This window comes from Talpa occidentalis, unplaced genomic scaffold (genome assembly GCF_014898055.3).
Source record: "Talpa occidentalis isolate TD23 unplaced genomic scaffold, MPIMG_talOcc4v2.1 talOcc4.13, whole genome shotgun sequence".
NCBI lineage: Eukaryota > Metazoa > Chordata > Mammalia > Eulipotyphla > Talpidae > Talpa > Talpa occidentalis.
In genome coordinates, this window is record NW_023601322.1 from 27,462,675 (window position 1) to 27,483,830 (window position 21,156).

Sequence of the window (21,156 nt, forward strand, 5' to 3'; positions counted from 1 at the left end):
TTCCTTGATTCATTTGAATCATTATCCATTAATGAAAATGCATAAGTAAATACCAATTGATCAATTTTTATTGAAAAATCCTAGCCATATGTTTTCTGAAGGTCTCTAATGTTTTTACAACATTATTTCAGAATCAGTAATATTCATGAGACACATGTATCTGTGTCTTGTCTTTGGGGCAACTGAAACATTAAAATCTGCAAGTTCTTTTTTTCACAGTCTGTTCTTTGTCCAATGACCTTGAATAACATAAAAAGCCAAGATTAGTGAAAACATTTTTTAAAACTTGACTTATCAATAGATCATGATATTGCTTTTGCCTTTGAGCCTTATTTAAGGGTCTAGCTTGCTGAAACTGGAAGGTCCCTTGGAGTTCACTTAGGCCAACACCCTCATTTTCCAGATGAGGAACCTGCACCTGGGAGAAATGAAGTGAATTACTCAAGGTCACACAAAAAGTCACTCTCTAAGTCCAGCTAGCATTCACACATTTTGACATCAGTTCACTTTCCAATATACCACACTATCTCAGAATTAATAAAACAGGATAGTATTTTGCTAATATTCACCCATAAATTTTAATCTTTAACTTCATTTCTATCTACCTGTTACCTCCAACACTTAGCTTCAAGGTTAATAGAAGTAGGAAAATGAAGGGTGTGGTAACCCAAAGGACAAAGAATCCCACAAACTTTGTCTCAAGGATGACTTCAGCTTCTTTCGTAAAGGAATGTCTTAAAAGCAATAATTTACAAAAGAAGAAAAGATTCTCTAAATTCATTTTCTCCTTTTTTAACTTACCAAGAAGCAAGCCTAGACTTCCAGGGCCTGGGGCTTTCTATGGAAGATATGTTAGACAGGACAAGAAGATTGTCCAGGACAGATGGACTTCCTGTGAAGGTCAGAGCACAGTCCCTCTTGGGGCTGCTGGATAGTCTGATGCTTCTGCAATGGGATGATTTTAAATTTAGAGCAATGGTCAATCCCAAAGGAATTCAGACAGGATTCAGAAGTTCTTGGATATCCCTAGAGGATGATCATGGCATTACTCAAAGATTTAGGGAGCTTTTCATAAGCCATCATCACAGCAGCAAAGTGGTCCTAACACTGAGAGGTTTAGGACTGGCTGCCAAAGGCAGAGACTGAATGGGGTTCACAGCCAGGTTTCAGACACCCAAATGGAAGAGGAACAGAGCTTTCAATTAGAAGAGGGAGATGTGTTAAAGCTTTAAAGAAATAGATTAAGCTGGAAGAATGGACTCTGCACTACCACTTCCTTAAGTTTTTCACTTTCACTGTTGTTTCCCCATCTCCCTTCCCAAGTTGAACCCATAGTCCCAATCTCAGGCAGTCACTGCCTTCATGTTCAGAATTCCACTCTCCAGCACATCCAGTGACCTTCATGCTTTGTCCCTCCGGCTCACTTTCACATGTACTCCCAAGGAATTACAAATAATTCAAAGCCAGTGATGCTTTCTTTTTCTTGACTTACCACTTTTTCTGTATCACACCTCTTTAAATTTCCTACTTTTTCTAGTTTAGCTTCCATGGCACATTGTTATAATAACTCCATGCATATTCCCAACTATCTATCCAGTCCAACTCTGTCGTAATCTCTTGGCCCCACCCCCAACTCTGGTTTAATTCAAATCTTTGCCTCTGCCATTCCTCCAGTGGAGCAGTGGCATGATTGCAAGTCAGTCAGGTTGATGTGAATCAAAGATGAGTAACCTCACATGGACCTCACTATTGTCAAAACCAGTGTTGAATTTTCCCCCTCCATTGATTCTCTTAGTCCCCAGGTAATTATTTAACATCTTTTTCATACTCATTTTCAGTATCCCTCCCCAAATCACTCAGTTGGTTGTCTCTCCATCTCTTATTTTACTGACAAAATAGAAGCAATAAGAAGAAAACTACTTTAGCTTGCCATATTCAATCCGGCTACTCTGCCGCAACAGTGCCTGTCTCAACGTGCCTCACCACCTCTTTTGATACAATCCATGAAATGGTTTCAAATGTTGGAGGAATTTTAAGGAGCCAATTCTGACCCAGGAATGATTTCCTGAATGAATCCACCCAATGATGTTTTCAGGGACTCCATGCCCATCTTCTTGTTGAGGAGAGCTCAGATACCCTGGATTGTAACTCCCAGGATTCCATGAATCTGACTTCCTGAATGGAAGGGGTTGAGCTACGTGTGGGCTCAGACTTGTTTTCTTTCCTGGCTTTTGACTTGCATGTTGGTGTGTCAGCTGGACAGTGCTACTGGTAGGACATGTCGACCAATTAACCTTCTCACTCTCTCAGTCCTCTCTCTTCTCACTCCCCTTGTAAATAAATCTTATTTTGTTTTCTGTGTGCCTGCTTTTGGGTTTTATCCTGAGTAAAGCTTGTGGTCCAGATACCCACCCAGGTCACCCTGTTTCCCCTCAGGGATGCCCTATAACACTCTCCCACCTCAGAAAACTCTATTATTCTTCTCAAACCCTCTTGACTACTCAAGGACTTTATTTTAGTAACTATTTCGTTCTTCCTGCATCACCTCTCTCTCTCTCTTTTTTTTTTTCAACCAATTCCCATTGGTGAACAAACACAAGTGATAATTTCCATCTTCCTGAGCTGCATATCCCTTTCTTGCTGTCCATGCTTTTGTTCTTCTTTATTAGTGAAATCCTGGAAAAAGTTTCCTTGAAAACTAGCACATTACCTGACCTCATGGCCTTAGCAGTTTAGCAAAAAGGCAAAATTTTGTTTAAATATTTTATTTTATATAATTCTTACATCATTTTTCATTTTTGCAAATGTATGCATTTTCATTTTGGTTATATTCCCCATACAATTGCACCCCCCTCTTATTTTGACCCTAATCCTTTCTCTGCCCTCCCCCCCTGTAGTGTGTCTCTAGTTACTTGTTGATTTTGATTTTTTTCTTTATTATAATTAGTCTTTTTCCTGGTCCCTTATTTAGGTTTTCTAAATTCCTGCTATGAGTGAGACCATCCGGTATTTTTCTTTTTCTTTCTGGCTTATTTCGCTGAGCATGATCTGAAAGGGCACATTTTAACAAATGAAAAGATCAGTATGCTAATCAAATTATCATATATAAAATTGTATTTGTGTGGGTGTGTATGTATGTACAAGAAAAAGGGAAAGAGAGATACATATATACATAGGCATAAACATATACAGAAACAAAAAGATAAGAAATCTAAATTCAGTAACCTTTTAATGTTAGTGTGAAATTAACTCACATAATCAGGTATAGAATATGATAATGGAAGCTTCTCACACATACACAAATTTTAGCACCAAAGAACTTAGGGTGCTTGCCAGAAAGGATTATTGGCAGAGGTCAGTAATAGACAAACCTGAATAGACAAACAAATTTTAGTCACAAGAAATAACTCAACAAGGAAAACTATTGAAGAGGTTGAATGGGAGAAGAATAACAGTAAGCATTGAAACAATCTAATCATAGGTTTAAATCTAAGTAACTATCATGGAATTCAAAGTTCATAGAGAAAAGACACAAACTTTAAAAACAATCATTTTGATACAATGGTTCATGGCAGAAATTGCAGCACATGCTAATTGTGAGATAAGGATGTGGCAGGGATCGATGGGGAGAATGACAAGGATGCCAATTAATAGATCTTGCCTAAATAAGAGCAATAGAGACAGTTTCCTTTCTGATTATGCTAATTTGATAAGTAGGTACAAATACAATTTCGTAAATAAAATAGGAAGTAAATAGGAGGTGTTATTAATAAAATCATAGTCTTCTATAATGCATTTGTAATGTAGGACACACGTTTATGAAATTTTAATAAAAATTTACACGAAATGAAACAGTAATAAATATAAACCTTAATTGGATTACATGTTCCTTGAAAGCAAGCTTTGAAGAAACATATCGTTAGTAATTATCTATTCATCTTGTTTCCTGATACATTCATTTATTTATATTTCCCATTTTATGTCTTTAAACTGTTAATGTTTAATTTATACCAATGTTTCTTTGCCTAATCCAGTTCCACCTCTATATACTCTTACTCCATGAGTAGTAACAGCATTTGGATATACTGAGTGGTAGCCATCAGCAGAGATTTAAATTTTTTTTCATTGATTTATCATTCATTTACAAACTATATACTGTTAGGAGCAAAGCTTCACACCTGGACAGGTGCACCTGTTTCACTCACCCACACCAAAGCTCCAGTGCACTAAAACATCACATCACCCTATTCTCCCTCCCTTCTTCCCTTTGGTAGCCACCATATTTTTCACAGTCTCAAAGTTATTTTTGTTGCTTTTGCCAGCTTTTAAAAACAGATTGTTGGGCCTCTCCCAGAGTTTTTGACAAGTTTCCAACCAATACTGCTGGTCTGAATCACATTTTGAGAACCCTATTCTAGAAAATAGAATCCCAAGCATCTCTTCCAAAATATAGACTATGTCTGGATTCTTGGTTCTACAATTAACTCCCTCATCTCATAAACTGAAGAAAAATGATTAGTGGGGTGGTGGGAAACAAAAGACAGTGTATTACTTTTATTTTCTGGTTTTTGTTTTAAGGCACTTCCCATAAGTGGAAAAGCAGAAAAAGACAGAAAAGCACACAGACTATATTGTTTCCCACATGGGAGAGCTCTACCAAAGCTTTGCTCTCCCATCAGCAAGTCATCTTAGAATTTTTCTCTGGCCATTTAGAAAGAACATTGAGAAGTGCCTGGTCCCTTTCTCCATGAACCCCTTATTGTGGTTGGATATTTCTACATAATGAACTAAACTCCAATGGTTCCCTTAGCAAGGGCTCCAACTGAAACACTTGGGTCAAATACAAAGCATCTTCTGATATGGAAATTTTGTTTATAAATCCAAGTGTATATGTATGCTAAAAAACACAACTTTAAGGGAGAATTTAAACAGGACTTTGTAAGATGATACTGTGTGACCCTACTTTGTACATTAAACGCTTCTCTTAATGCAGTGGCTGAAGGCATAAGCTGCCTTTAGGTTTCGGTAATAAGACAACCTGCATTAGCATTTCTTTCTTTAAAAGGTAGTTTCTGACATATGGGATGAGAATTGCTGGGAGTTGGGGGGTGAGATGAAGCCTGGGAAACTGTTTGCTAAGAAATTTCCACACCATAGTATGGAAATCTGGGTGAAAGATTCCTTCTGCCCTTTACATTTCTCTATGAAGCTTACTCTGATTCATGACCTAGGACTGGTCCCTGCTTATTCCTCTTGCTTCTTCCTCCTTTTACCTATTCCTCTTCTAGACTGTCCCCAATAACTATAATAATAACATACTTGTAAATTACATGTGAATGTCCATTTTCCTGCTGGATTTTGAGTACTCTGTGTGCAGTAGCATGTTCATTTTGAAACTACAAAGCTGCAGACACACAGAAGTGCTCTAAAATCTTGTCTCTAAGATGAGTGTGCATATGGAGGAATATATAAGTGGCTCAATGAATGGGTAAAGCCAAAGTGAGCAAGACAATTGTGGGATGTCTTGTGGGAGAGATCATCAGAGGATCAATAACATAAATATTAAAAGTGAGTCCAATCCATCTGAAAAAATATGGATACTTACAGGAATGTGCATTGGGGAGCTAATTATAATAACCAAAACCTAGAAAACCTACATGTCTAGCAATAGAGCAGTAGAGATACACATTGTGGCACAGTGTCAAAATGGAAAGCTACACAGCAATAAAAGTGTTCAAGCTATTGATACACAAAACCACATGGGTGAATCTAAAAAAAAAAAAAAAATGAAAAGATTATGTTGAGAGAAAGAAGTCAGAGGCAAAGGAGGATATACTGAGAAACACCATTTTATGAGAAATTCAAGTATGGGAAAAACTAATCTATGATGATAAAAGTCAAAATACCTTAGGGATATGACCCTGATTGGAAAGGAGAATGAGATAATTTTCTGAGGACTTGGCAATGTTCTTTGTCTTCATCTGACTAGTGTTCACACAGTTTTATACTTAAGAAAATTTTCTCTAATTATATACTTCAAATTTGCACAATAACTGAATGGATGTTGTACTTCAGTTAAAACTATCCATTCAGTGAAAGTGCCAGAATGGGAGTCCCAGGGACATGGTCCAGGAGAAGGCAGCTTGCTCTGGACACACCAACTGGGGAAGTGCAATGACTCCAGACCTGCTTGGAAGAGACTTCGGGGGAGTGGCAGTTGTCCTCAAGGCATTTATTTACCATAGCATTTGGGATGGCTTACTTCATGAGCCCAGGAAATCATCAGTCCCAGCCCAGCCCATGTAAAATAGAGCATGTGTTCCTTTCTCTGTAGTCTGCCATGTGGAATAGACATTGTGCGGCTACCCACCTATTGCATGCTCATGAAAGCACTAGAGTCTGCTTTTTTTCCTGCTACTTCCCTACAGAGTCCCTTACATGGGGATGACACTCAATATTTGCTAAACTAATGAGAGAATGAGGAAGTGGATAAATAAAATTGCACATGCCGGATAAACAAAATTGTTTAGAAAAAAATGAAGAAGAGCTTTTAGAGCAAATCATTTCAGTTAGACAATATTTTCCTGCAAGTCTATGTCCAGGGGCCTATAAGAGGTTCTTGAGGATAACAGGCATCTAAAAAACATTAAGTTTCAATCAGTTGAATGGTTCCCAGTCTTTCAAATGTAGAATATATTTGGGAAGGTGGTGAAAGTTGGGGTGAAGGGTGCCCTCAAGGCATTTAATAAAGGGGCAAAGAGGCAACACTGCCCCTCCTTCCTATTTGGTTACGTGCAAGGAGGCAACGCCACCTCCCCTTTCTAGCACACTTAAAAGCAACAGTGTGACTTACAGTCATTTGCACAGGGCAGTGTTGGTGCATCCATCAGCCAGAGAGCCATGCTTCAAAGAACTGGAGCTGCAAACTTGTCATCGTGGCTTCTTTCGGCCAAACTGAGAATTCCATCAAAGACAGCTCAGGGCAGGCTAAGTGCCTTGATTGTTATCTCCAAAGATGCTGCTTGTTTGTATACGCCAAATACCAAGCCTATTTGTCTTCCATCCACTCTAATTTAGCTTTTGTTTCTTTCCTGTTTGCCTCCTGCCCCATTGTGCTACATGTGTGTGTGTGTGCGTGTATATATATATATACATACACAACTTCTAGCTTTCTACAAGGTGAGTGTAGGGTAAGGAAAAATGTCAGGCTTTTCTGCCCTCCCGCCATCAGGATAGATGATGGATCCTTGCGGTCCTGAATGCATGCCTGATGGCGGGCACCTGGAGTAGGGTGTTGGCATAGGTAGATGGGATTCACCTGGGCTGAGACAGTGCTTTTTAAGGGCGGCATCACGGGGATGACAGGAGAAGCCAAAAGAGAAGCTGAGAGAGAAGCAAAGAGAGGAGCAAAGAAGCAGAAGCAGAGAATGACGGAGAGCCCAGATAGAGTGAAGACTTGCTGAGGGCTGGGAGGACTGCCAGCTTCCCGGCCCCCCAGCACCCCTGCCTGCTGTGTACCTGGTAATCCCAATAAAAGACCTGCAAAAAAACCACTGAGGACTCTGACTCCTCCTTCACCCAGTCTGCTGGATCCTAGAGAACCTGCTCAGTGGTCCTTCTTACCCCTACAGTTGAGTCTCAAAATTTTTATTCCTTGTGCTGAATGAACTGGGCAATGATAGTAGACTTTAGTTTGGACCCATTGGGACTGAAACCCTTAGCCTGAGATGGATAGATTGAGTCCCATGACCACGTCCAAAAGGGATCCTGCACTTCTGAAGAAAATATAAAGTCCACCATGAAGTAGCAAAAGGCAGATGGCAAAGACATTGGGAAACATGTATTGTGCATTAAAATATCCTCTCTCCCCAGCCTCTACCCATACCAAAATTTCTCAAAGTGAGTTTTCTGGAAACTGAAAATCTGTGGAATTCTTTGACACAGGAATTCCATAGCTTGAATTTGATTTCATAAGGTATATTTTGTTGCACAAAATATAATGTCAAATTAATTAGCTCCGCCACCCAAATGACAATATAGAACATGACCGTCTCCCTAGTGATTTTCTGCCACTTTCCCATCTATACCTAACTTCAGGTGATCACCATTCTTTCCATTACTACATCAAGTTTCAGCTGCTCTTGAACATTAAATAAACTAACCCTATAGCATGTCATATTATGTGTCTTGATTCATTTGTTCAACATAGTATTTTTGAGATCCATCTATGTAGTTGTGTGTATCAGTATTTTGTTCATTTTGTTGCTACATACTATTCCATCGTAGTATGTATCACATTTTATTCATTCAGTTCTCTGAATACAGACATTTGTTTTGGTGGAATATTATGCATAGTGCTGCTATCATCACTAATTCAAATGTTAATCTCTTCTAGAATCACTCTCACAGACACACCCAGAAATGTTTTATCAGCTATCTGGGCATCCTTTAGTCCAGGCAAATTGACACATGAAATTAACATCACAAGGATGAAAAACAGTTTTCCCAAGTGATTAGACCAATTTTACATGCCCTCTGCTAGCATATGACAGCTCCACTTGCTGTTGGCAAGTGTACTTGGTGTTGGCACAGATGGTTTTACAATATTATTGCTCAAATTCCTGCAGTCCAGTTTCGTCTGAACAAAGGTGGGTTTTACTCATTGTAAGTAATGTTCAAGTTGAACCAGTACACTTTGGGTGAAAACTTAGGTCATTGTGCTTAATGAAAACACTAATTCACTTGGGGATCAAGGAAAGTGGGGTATTACTATTTTTTTTATATTTCTTTGGAGATAACCACTTATGGGGGATTTTAAAATGTGCTAAGTCAAACTTCTCTAAATGCCACAGTAGAATCTTCTATAAGAAAGCTATGAACCAGAGACACTTTTTGGGGGGTGGGGGGCGGGAGGGGAAGGATTGGGGTCAGAATGGGGCGTTTGCAATTGTATGGGGGAATATAAAAATAAAATTTAATATTTAAAAAAAAATAAATAAAACCATGCAATATTTAAAAAAAAAAATAAAAAAAAATAAAATTAAATTAAAAAAAAAAAAAAAAAAAAAAAGAAAGCAGATTCTGTTGTTGGGCCAATCCTCAAGACTGTGTGGAGGGGTCAAAGCTGTCCTCATCTGTTCCCCATCCCACCCAGATATGCAGTAATGTCCTCCCTGGCCACCTGGCTTCCAGTCATGTTCCCAGGGATAGCTGCTGGCTGGATGAACCTAACTTTAAACCTTAAAATCCCAAACTCTTTGCAAATCTCATGCCAGGGACTGATGTTGTCTTATTAGGTCTGTGGTGTGATTGCAAGGATGTTAACAGATATTTGGTGCTCTCATCACCATGGTGGCTATCCTGGGTCCATAAATCTTAGCAGATGATACTGAGTGGCCTGGAACTTGGAGAGCAACATTACATAGATGAGATTTATTTTTTTCTTCCAGCAAATACAAATCAATGATGGACTATTTATATATGAAATATGACTATATAAATTCTAACTATTTGTCCTCTCTAACATATATTTAAACATAGGAATTAGAACATGCATAATACATGAATAGATAAATATATGATCTGGTTAAGAAGAAATACATAATAGAAATAAGAGATGATCAAACAACCAATAAAATAATAAAATCCTATTCTAATAGCAGTTTCACCAAGAACCAAAATGTGCTTAATCTTGTCACTTCTCACCACGCCGTCAGGCCCCGTGAAACCTTTCTTTGACAGGATTCTGTCAGCATTGATGCCATTTAGACCTTAATACCTAATTAAAGTTTCCTCTATTTTCTTCACAGCCCATTTTTCTTTGACATTCTGCAGCAGCTTTCCTCATTTGCCATCCCATTGTGCACACCACCCCCCAACACCCACATACTATGGAACTCAGTAGAACACCCTCTTCACCTACATTCTTAATACAAAAAACATGGGACTTGGTTTCTAGTGAGTTTATCAGTTTGTGTAATTAAAACATATATTTACAACTCAGTAATTTTTCGGGCTGGCTTCAGTCTAAAGGTATAATTATAGCTACTTATTTATTCAACTTCTCTTTCCAGTGATAACTGGCTTCTTTGTGTTCTAATCTAGCTAGATTGTTTGAAACTGGAACAAAATTCAAGAAAACTTCCAGTAAAAAGTACAAAGAGAGAGGGAGGATGTGTGTGTTTTATTCAATCGAAAGGAAAATAGATAACAAATCTACTATGATCTACTATGACATAAACCTCACACATACACACCTGCACCACTGTGGATTTTGAATTTTTACATATGTACATATCTACACAACTTTTCCCAGATAGCTTATTTTTCCTAATTTTGTTCAGCATAGTTCATCTACAATTGCCATAAAATCACTTGATTGTGACTCCCATTTGATGAAAAGACTGAATTACTCATACTCTTCTTTCATAATGTGGAAGACATGTTTTATATTGTAAAGACTTATTTCATATTTGTTGAACTCAGTTGCAAAGTGCTTTAAAAGTTGAACTTGCTATAATCTAATAACTGTTGGATTGATTCCTACCCTTACTCTGATAGATTTATTTTTTTTTTAATAGAGGCATTTTTTTTTTACTTATTTGTTTGTTTGTTTTTTGTTTATACATGCACTGGGTACAGTCAGAAGCGCGGGAGGGTGAGAGAATTCACCAGAGCCAGAGCGGGGAGCAGAGCAGGCAGAAGGACCGAAGTACACTGCTGAGGGGAGCAGCGGGCGGCAGGAGAGGTCTGCGCGCCATGTGGGACTCTCCTCCGGTGGCCGGGGAGCAGCCAGGGATTGAACCGGCGCCGCAGAGGCCGCGGGCAGCTTCGCAAGCCAGCGCTCAACCGCTGCGCCACCGGGGAGGCCCCTTACTCTGATAGATTTAAAAGAATTAACCATATACTGAAAATTTAAACTTTTATAATAAAGTAAAAAATATGAAATTTATGACATGCTTTTCTTAAATATAATCTAAATTTTATGATGCAAAGACATACATGCAAGATGGCAACATATTTTGTAAATGAATAAGGACAAAGGATGAATGCTTAAGAATCCAGCACTTAACTAGTGCTTGGCACACAAGCACAATAAATAATTGTTTAATGAATAATTTGATGATGTCAAATTTATATAAGTTCATTTATATAAGAAAGCCAAATCTATGAAAACTAGAAAATCGATAAATTGTTAGTAACTCTGATAGATCCAAATAGTAAATACATACAAAATCATGTTTTCCTGCATCATATTATCTTCCAGTTTTAGCTTAAAATGAGTTTAAGAGTTTTCAAGTTTGAATGTTATATTTTCAATCTTTCTTGAAACACACACCCTGACTCCACTTTGAAGAAATGCTCCAAAAACTACGGAAGACCCTAAGTTCCCAATTTTTTATTATATATTGTAGTAGGTATTTTAGGTGTCCCTGCCAGAGCCCCCATTTATAGAAAACTGCTACTCCCTTTCTGAGAAATTGTCCTTGTCTAAACAGGAGCCACCTTGCCCCAGAGGTTACACCTGTTCCTCTCTGGGCAGCTGCTGCCAATGACTAACTGAGTGGAGTACAAAAGGTTGTCCTGGGCTCACCTGGGACTAGCTCAGCACAGTTCACATGCCAGAATTCCTTGTATATTTAAACTGAAGTCAGACTCCAGTGAAGATCACATCTTTGTTTAGTTCCCTTTCTCTGCCCTACTCTGTTCTATTTCCTCTTCTCCTCTAAGTACACCCTGGACAAATCACTTTCACAAGAATGTCACATGTTTCAGTCTCTGCTTCTAGGGACCTCAACCTAAGACAACTAATAAAAAGATATTTTTAGGAAGAAGACTAAAGATGGAATTATGCTCACTTACCAGCCAATTGATCTGATGAAATGAGAGTTTCACTGGGAGCAGCAGATGGAGTATTGATAGTTCTTGGATTTCTTCAGAAAACTGGTAGCTAATACTTGCATCTGTAATGACCTAAAGGGACATATGGTAGAAAAAACACATTAGATTATGTAAAGTCTCCGCTATTTACAAGATATGGAAAATGGAAATTATAGGAACTCTAGAAATGGATAACTTGAGAGTAATACATTGATGTAACATGACAGAGTCAGAGTGAATAAAATACCAGATTAAAACTTTTACTAAAATACACATGCCTTGCAGTTGAAGAGCAGACAGGTAAAGAACAGTCAAAGGACTTAATCATAATAGTGCCAGAACTTCAGAAAAGGTGAATTTTCAATCTAAGATCGATGCAAAAATCAGAGCCTTATATGGAAGAAACAGAGACCTTTTATAGGGATATCCAGAGAGATGCATTTAAGACCCTGAAGTCTCCTGATTACCCTGAACTTTCTAGGTCTCAAATACACAGTATTAAAATATACAGTCTTCTCCTCTTTGCTGAGAACTATGAAGAAGCCTCAGATGAATCAGGTCTTTCAAGGGAAATACTTGTTATAATCATGATTTATTTCCACCTTTTCCTCTTGGCCATCAGATACTTAAATGCCAAATATTAGCATAATTCAGTGGGAAATGTTGGGGTTCTTAAGGGAGAAGGATAGCATGCCAAAGGTACTTTGGGACACGTCTTACATATAAAAGTACATCATGAGAGGTCACAGCATTTACAAAAACTAGGCATAGGATTTCACATTTTGTACCTTGTACCTTCTACCACCATGAAAGTACATAGTACTTGGCAAGCCTCTTTGAGTTCTAAAGGAAACACATCTCACACCTGGGAATCCTACTCTGATCTTGTTATTGAGTTACATGGAAGACTTCTAGTTTTGAGCAGAGTATAGGACAAGAGAGACTTATGCAGTAGATCCAGACTTTGTGATACAGATGAACTATAGGACCCAAAAATCAGAAGAATCCATATAACTGGGGATATATATATAGTAGAGAGATATGCATAATTAACCCTTTTGCAAATTCTAAAAATAAAACCACAGGACAAACTCTGGATTCTGATAAAGATCATGCCATCATCAACAAAGAACTATATTCCATTAGAAAAACAGTTGTGACAGTTGTTATTATGTTACCAGACCAATAGAAAGTGAGCATCTGAATGTGGGACATTAAGTGACCACACAATTAGAGTTGTCTGTCATGGACTGGCTATTCCAAAATGTGTAAGGTCAGGTGGGCCTACTAACAATCCATCATAAAAAGGAGATGGTCCATCTAAAATTAGGTTTCAAACAGATCCTTCCTCTATAGTATCATCCCTTACGGCAGCCAACTAATTGCTACTACTACTTCCAATTACTAATTGGAAATCAACTAATTACTTAAAAGGGTAACATTTCAGTCTAAGTTTGACAATTACTTATGGCATGGATTTTCCTTTCTTGCCTACAGTGTCTCAGCTCTGTCTGGGGACTTAAAGAATGTGAGAATCTGATTAATAATAATACTTCAGACCAAAGCCCTACTTACAGCAAAGTGGGTACATTAGTCTGGATGACAATTTTTGAATTCATTTCTCCTATTATATACCACACCATCTAAAGCAACCAGCCTGACAGGACACTAAAAAACCCCTCAACCATATAGCAAAAAACAACACATTGTGTGTCCAGGTGCCCTTCTCCAGGATATAGAAATCTACTTACACAAATGGTTGTTATACAGTGTTATGGTAAATGTACTGGTCTAGATATCAAGGAGTGAGAGTGAAGTGTTCCTGCTTATTATGACCTCAAGACCCAATGTGGGAATTTGAATTTCTGGTCCCTGTTATACAGGCCCAGTGGCCCAGAAGTAAGATGTCCACCAGGGAACATAGTATGAATGTCATCAAATTCAAAGCTGTGGTTACCTCAGTTTCACTTTGGGCTCCTCCTACTGACAGACGAGCAAACATAAAAGGGAATATTTGAGTCAAATTGTCATAAAGAGGTAGCACTGCTCCCGTACACTGGGAGTGAGAGAAATGTGCCTGGCATGCAAATGATCTATTAGAGCATAATTTACTACTCTTGTGCATAAGTATATCCCTGTAGCATGAGAAGGACCTGGTACCAGGGAGTCGTATCCCTCCAGGGCGGTCTCCCTGGTCCCGTAGAAGTGCTGGTTGAGGGGCCTCCCTGGTGGCGCAAGGGGTTAAGCACCTCACTACAAAGCAATCCACAGCCTCTGCAGCATGAGTTTGATCCCTGGTCTGCCAGGGAGCAACCCACATGGCACAGCAGACCTCTCCTGACTCGCCTGCTGCTCCCCTCAGCAGTGTACTTCTGTTGATCTGCCTGTTCTGTTCCCCACTCTGTCTCTGGTGAATCCTTTCACCCCCCACATCTCTGGTCTGTACCCCAGCTCTTGTATGCATAAATAAATAAATATTAAAAAAAAAAAGTGCTGGTTGAGGATGTGAGAAGACTAGATGGGTAAGAGAAATGATCACTGTTAGGGTCAGCAATTCTTTACACTCTTGTAGGTTTTCCCAGAAACTGACCAATTGGAATCCTAGATTAGCTGCTTTCTGACACATGAACTCAGTGTGAGAAGTGAAACTGAGCAGCACAAGACTTTTACTTTAGTGTTTGCTGTTTCTAATCCACTAAGATGGACTTTCCCTGGCAGTGCACCCATCCCCGGTATGTCTGTCCATCCATCAGCAATGGTGGTATCCACTGGTACTGCTCTTCACCTCCCCTTCACTTGATAACTGCCCCTGCTGAACAGGGCCATGTCTCATCAGGGATCATTATCTGAGATGTAAAACTTTTCCCTACAAACAGTCAGGAGCCAGCAGGCAATGACCTACTGACAGGAGTAAGTAAAATAAACCAGCCTTTTTGTTCTGTGTGGTATCAGTCATCCGCCATGTTCTCTGTGAGTCAGGCTGACATCATTTTCACTAAAGAGGACTTCCCCACTTGGCCCCGTTTTCCTCTCCCTATCCTTTCACTTGTGGCACTCTTCCTCCTACTGCCTATTCTCATCAAATACCTTTCACTAGAATTTCCATTTGAACATTGCATCTTGTGAATGCAACCTACTGTTGCACTTATTGGAGCAAAACCACTTTGCTGACTATACTTCTTTTCCAATCCTGGATGTTCTTATGGCCACCCATGTAAAAAGGAATCCACCACTTTGCTACGAGAGAAATGCCAGTTAAATACCTATTCTTATGTCTTGAACTGTGAGAATAATATGTCCAGAGATATATTTTTTTTTGTCCTTTAGAAATATGATATCTACTTGGGGAGCTAACACTATTTCTAGAAGTTACTGAGGTTAATAAACACAATTGATATCCACCTTTACTCTAAATATATTATGATTCAGTCTAGAAAATAGATTTTCTAGATTACAGAGAGTTTATGAGTGAAACATTAGCATTAAAATCGTAACCAGTTTGGATGAGAGTCTATAAATTTTTATTACAGATTTGCATGCTTTCTTAGACAGAAGATATTGAATATTATTTCAACTGTTCTTGATGACTCAAAGTTATTGTTATTAACCACTATTACTGCTGGAATGTATTTAACAGTGATGCCTCTGAATTTCACTAGATGCGTTTGGATCTGTATCAAATGAATAACAATGACTTTGTTTTAAGTTCTTACATCTGATTTTGATCCTGTCCCTAGCTCTTTCCATTACTTTCAATGTTACCTAGTTCTATTCGGGGTGTACTTACTCACAGCAGTTCCTCTCTCCCTTCCAATTAGTTATTGTTAGTATTTTATTGGCATGGAAATTAAATAATAATTATTATTGAATGCTTGCTATCTATTAGACGTTTTCTCAGGGCCCTACACACATTAGCTCTCTTAATCTTTACAAACCTGTTAGTATGTTTTATAAATGAATAATAAATTGGTCCTGCAAAACATACATGACTCTTGTGTACCATGCATATAGACTTCAATGTATAAACTTACTGACATTTATGTATTGGTTCAGAAGCTTAATTGTGTCCTCCTAGATTTTTCACTATATCTTGGATAAATAAAAGAAGCAAAATATTCAGAGATATTGAGTTATAGTTACACCTATCATTGTGGAAAACTATTGACTGACAGTGAAAATACAAAGACATTGGTTTGTAAATCATATAAGAATGAGGTGTTGATTTGCTCATGCATTGTGAGAATGAAGGACATTATAAGAAAGAAATTATGATATTTTTGTCATATACTTTATGAGAAATACTAAATAAGAGATGTCAATTTAAATTATTTAATAATTACATACAAAGTTAGAAAATAAATTTCTTGAATTATATTAATTATAATAGGATATCATTTTAAGTGGGCTATGTCATCCTAAGTTGGACCTTTTCTGATGTTCACTAATTCCTGCAGTTTTATCAGGAATTTCTTAAAGTTAACACACAAAAAAATCATTTTTCTGTCAGTGGTATATAAAAAGTAGAGATTATTAAGACTTTTAGAGGTACCCTTTAATATACATTCCAGGATTTGCTGTGGCTCTGGTTGGAATCTGTTATAATAATCTGACCCTCTTATTCTCACACATCTTAGAAAACGGGAAGGCCAAGCCAGAGTCATTGATCTTTTCTCTACCTTTATTAGTGCTCCAGTAAAACTAATAGAGTACCACCTATATTATCCAATAAAATGTATCTAAGTTTCCTCTCTGGTTGAGTTCCTACCTCTTCCTCCAGGGAATGCTGGATTAGTGTCTTCTTGGCCTCCTATTAATTTAAGGCATTCTTTTCATACACGTGTATAACACTCCCTAAAGTATTATTGGTTTATAAATTACACTTGTTGTTTTGGGGCAATAAATGGAATGATGAATGTATGCTTTGTTCCATCACCTTTTTATTCATGAAAGGCAAAACCAAATATTCTAAAAACATTTATCTACATCAGGAATAAGCTATAAGCCTTTCAAAAATGCTTCAAGTAATCCAGAAAGGAAGCACTAATTACTGCCATAACAAAAAGGATTCAAAAGTGCTAAATGCTCATGGAACCATAGAATGTCAGAGATGGAAAATCAAAGCCAGCAACCTCCTTTACAGATGGGAAACTAAAGCTTTTCAGAGGAGAAGTGATTTATACAGTCATTCAAACAGTCGTTAAGGGCATCAATCCTAGTCTCCAGTTCTCCTGAATCATAATTCATTGCAGTTTCATGAGGTCATAGGTGTTGGGGTGGAAGCTACAAGAACAGTAGAGGCTACTTTCTCTCTTCTAAGTTTATTCTCTCTTCAGATGTCTATTTGTTACAATAGATGGAAACAGGGAGGACAAAGGGATCTAAGAACCAAATCTACTCAGAGTGAAATCATCTTTTAAAGTTTCCAATTTTGTTTAAGTGCCCTATTCCTCCTAATGAAACTCTAATTATCTAATAACTGGGCAAGCTGTGGCACCTACCATAAATGGGTTTAGCATTAGGAGGAAAGATATGTCTTTTTCTGCAATGTTAGAAGAGGGAAAGTCATTTTCCCCCTTAAAACTGAATTCACAAATATCAACTTCAGACCTCTACCAATCTCTATCTGCACAAATATTAGCATGTTGCTTTCTCATTATATCTTAAAAAAATCAAGAAGAGTAATCTTTCAACATGCCACAGGCATAGGATTCCATTGTGATATAAATCAATAGCCAATGAAAAAGGTACAAGAATGTACAAGATTCCTGACATTTGGCTCTGTCACCTCAACATCTGGCTCTGTCATATTGACATTTGCTCTATCTCCTCTGTTGCCACACAATACCATTTTCCCACTTCCTATCTTGGACCAAAAACTATGTTTTGTTTTTTAATTCTTTAATTTGAAATAATTTCAAGTTGGCAAATAACATACAGAGAGGCTACAACAACACCCTTCCTTACTCAGGTTCCCCAGCTGACAATTATTATTTTATAATTCCCTTTATATATATATATATATATATATATATATATATATATATATATGTATACATATATGTATACAATATCATCATTTGTCAACCAAGAGTGTGTTGCAGGTACGATGCTCCATTACTTCTACACACTTATGTGCATTACTTCCAGATAGTTATGTGTGCATTTCTATTAAAAAGACACTCCCCTGGAAATGATACTATAAATGTATTAATTAATAAATTGATATCTGTAAATGGTACTGCCTCTTTTCATAAGGTTCTTTTTTTCTGTGCTTGAACATCAGATATATAATTCCCCTTGTATAGCACTTAAGAGACAAAAAAATAAAATCAGCCTATCTGTATAAAATAACCAGTAGTGCATAATCTTTTTGAAGATAGAATCTATGAATTTCTTATTAACTATCATATCTACTATATATATGGCTCAATAAATATTTTCAATGAATCAGTGGAATTTATTTAAAATGTTTGCATTTAAAATGCATTTCATATGAAATTAGGAGAGATATCAGATTGATGGATGATGAACTGAAGATTGAAAGTACAGGAGCAAATTAATAAGATATTTATCAAGTAAAAATGGCAGTCTGGACAGCAAGCCTGAGTTTGAGCAAATTTAACAATTTACATAAAATATGTTTTAGGGATTTCCTTGACTGATGTTTATTCTGTCTGCCAGAAAGCAAGTGTACTTTCAGGTTTACATTTGATTTAAGAATTAATAGACTTGATTAGTTTTCCCTCTTCTTATTCTCTTAGGGACACCATATGTGAGGCACGATAGTCCACTGACAGACTGACAGCTCCATTGTATAGACAACAGGGGGAGTTGACAAGTCAGAAGGACAGACAGAATGACATGATGGTAACAGACAGAATGACATGATGGTATGATGTGAGGAAAGGATGGAGGAACCCAGGCTGTAGACTGTAGGGTGCTGGAACTTCAACATGGCTTCCCTGAAAGTTGAGCCAGGCTGCATGATTGAAGAGTGATTGATTGACTGAGTGATTGATTTTAGTTCCATAAGGAAGAACTCATACCAAGGGTAAAAATATATAACTAAGCAAATGGTGCAATATAAAGTGGAACTATCAACAGAGAAACTAAAAAACACAAAGAGCAACTTGGTGACTTGTTGGTCTAAGGATTCCACTGCATGGAGGGAAACATCCTCAGAGGTGTCTTTGTTTCAACACTGATAGAAAGGGAATGCAATGGCCCAAGCATTATCTGTCATTTAGGATTTGCACTTCCATGATAACAAATCTCTTTTATTTCAGTGTGGATGTTTTCTATCGCTAGGTACCATATTAGTTCCTTAGCCCTTCTCTAACAAATCATATTAGTTCGCCATATTATTTCCTTAGCCCTTCTCTAACAAATCAGTACAGTCTTGTTGACTTGAAACAGCAGAGATTTATTCTCCCACAGTTTAGGAGGCCAGAAGTGATTTCACTGGGTTTCAAGGTATCGATAGGACCACTATCCCTCTGGAGGTTCTAGGGGAAAATCTGTTCTTTTTCTCTTCCAGTTCCTGATAGTTGCCAATATTCCTTGACTTGTAGCTAAATCACTTCAGTCTCTGCCTCTATAGTCACATCACATCCTCATGTCTGCCATTTCTCTATGTCTCCTTATTATAAGGACACCTGTGATTGTATTTATGGGTGACCTGGATAATCAAGATAATCTACCCATCTTTAGATCCTTAATTGCATCTGCAAATACATTTCCATACAAGATAACATTGAAAAGTTCTAGGGATTTTTAACATGTATATCTTTTATTGGGGTGGAGGGTGGGCAGTTTTCTGCCTACCACAGCCACCTTAACACTAGAGGAAAGTCTAGATAGTTTAGAAAAAGTAGTATTTTGTGGCAGCTCCTGCCTCCATGGTTGGCAATGACACTGTTGCCACCATTGCTCGCCAGTAATTGGATGAAATAAAGAGTGGCTGTACTGTGGATGCTCACAAATAGAGTACGTAAGACCCTCTTCCCCTGTGCGCTGGACTGGACAGTCAATGACGGGTAAGATCAGGGGCAGACTAAAGAAGGCACTGGCCAGCCGCATGTCTGTGACTCCTGACGACTTAAGACAGGCGCAGTCCCCGAGGGGCTTCATCATAATAAACTTTGGCATTCAGATCAAACAAGGCTACAAGCCTATAAGCCCAATCTAGGCAATAAGCCTGCAGTAAAAAACCCCTTCTCTGCTTGAAAACAAGGCTGCTAAGAGCGTTGCCTACAAACAAGCCTGATGGAATTACCTACAAAGCAGTTTAACCATTAACCAGTTAATCATTGTTTCTGAATAAGTAGTAACTTAGCAACTTGTCCATAATTAATTTTCTTACCTGACTTTTTCTATATATGTAAAAATCAGTTTCAGGAAATGTAACCACATATGCTTAGCAACTTGTAAACTATTAGCTAAAAAATTGTATTTTATGCCTAGGTAACAAAAAACATTGTTATGCTGGGAAAATAGATTTTGTGTGACCTAATGCCTTTTGAAAATGTATAAATATGCATAATGATTTGAGCAAATTACACTCAGATTTTCACTCTCCCTTGAGTGTGTCTGTGTGTCATTCTTTCTTGTCCCCCGCCCTAATTCCTTCGACCACCTTTTGCTCGTTCTCACTCAACCCTGAGACTGTCTCGATCTCCCGCCACCGCTCAGCTGGTCTACGGCAGTATTTAATTCCAACTCTGTCTCCTGTCACATTAATAGTGAGTCATCAAGGCTTTGAAGTGTTGTCGAAGTTGCGCGGTCCAGTTCTAAGTGTTCTAGGCCTAGCATTCTGCCTCGCCTCTAAGACCTCACTTAGATATAGAGTAAAACAAATTTCACTTGAACAGCTATTTATGCCATGCTCTCTGCCCTACCTTTCTAGTAAACACATATATCAGGGTTGACTTACACATAACTGGACCATCAAATTTGTGCATTCCCAGTTAAGATTGCTCTTTGGTTTCAAAATATTTGGTTGAATGGTCTAACAGTAAGTCAAGAAGGAGAACTAACATTTACAGGGTAACTTTCATAAGCCAAGTAATTTAAGATGATTTTACATATGAATTTTCATTTGATCATCAAATAATTTGATGTTGATCTTACCCTTATTGTAAAAATGAACATTGAAATTTAAAATGTCACATCCTTTGTACTCTCATCTCAACATTATCTTCCAAGGAAATATTATTTCTTTCATTTTATAGAAATAGGAATGAGGTTTAGAAGTTTGTTTATTATTTGAAAGACACA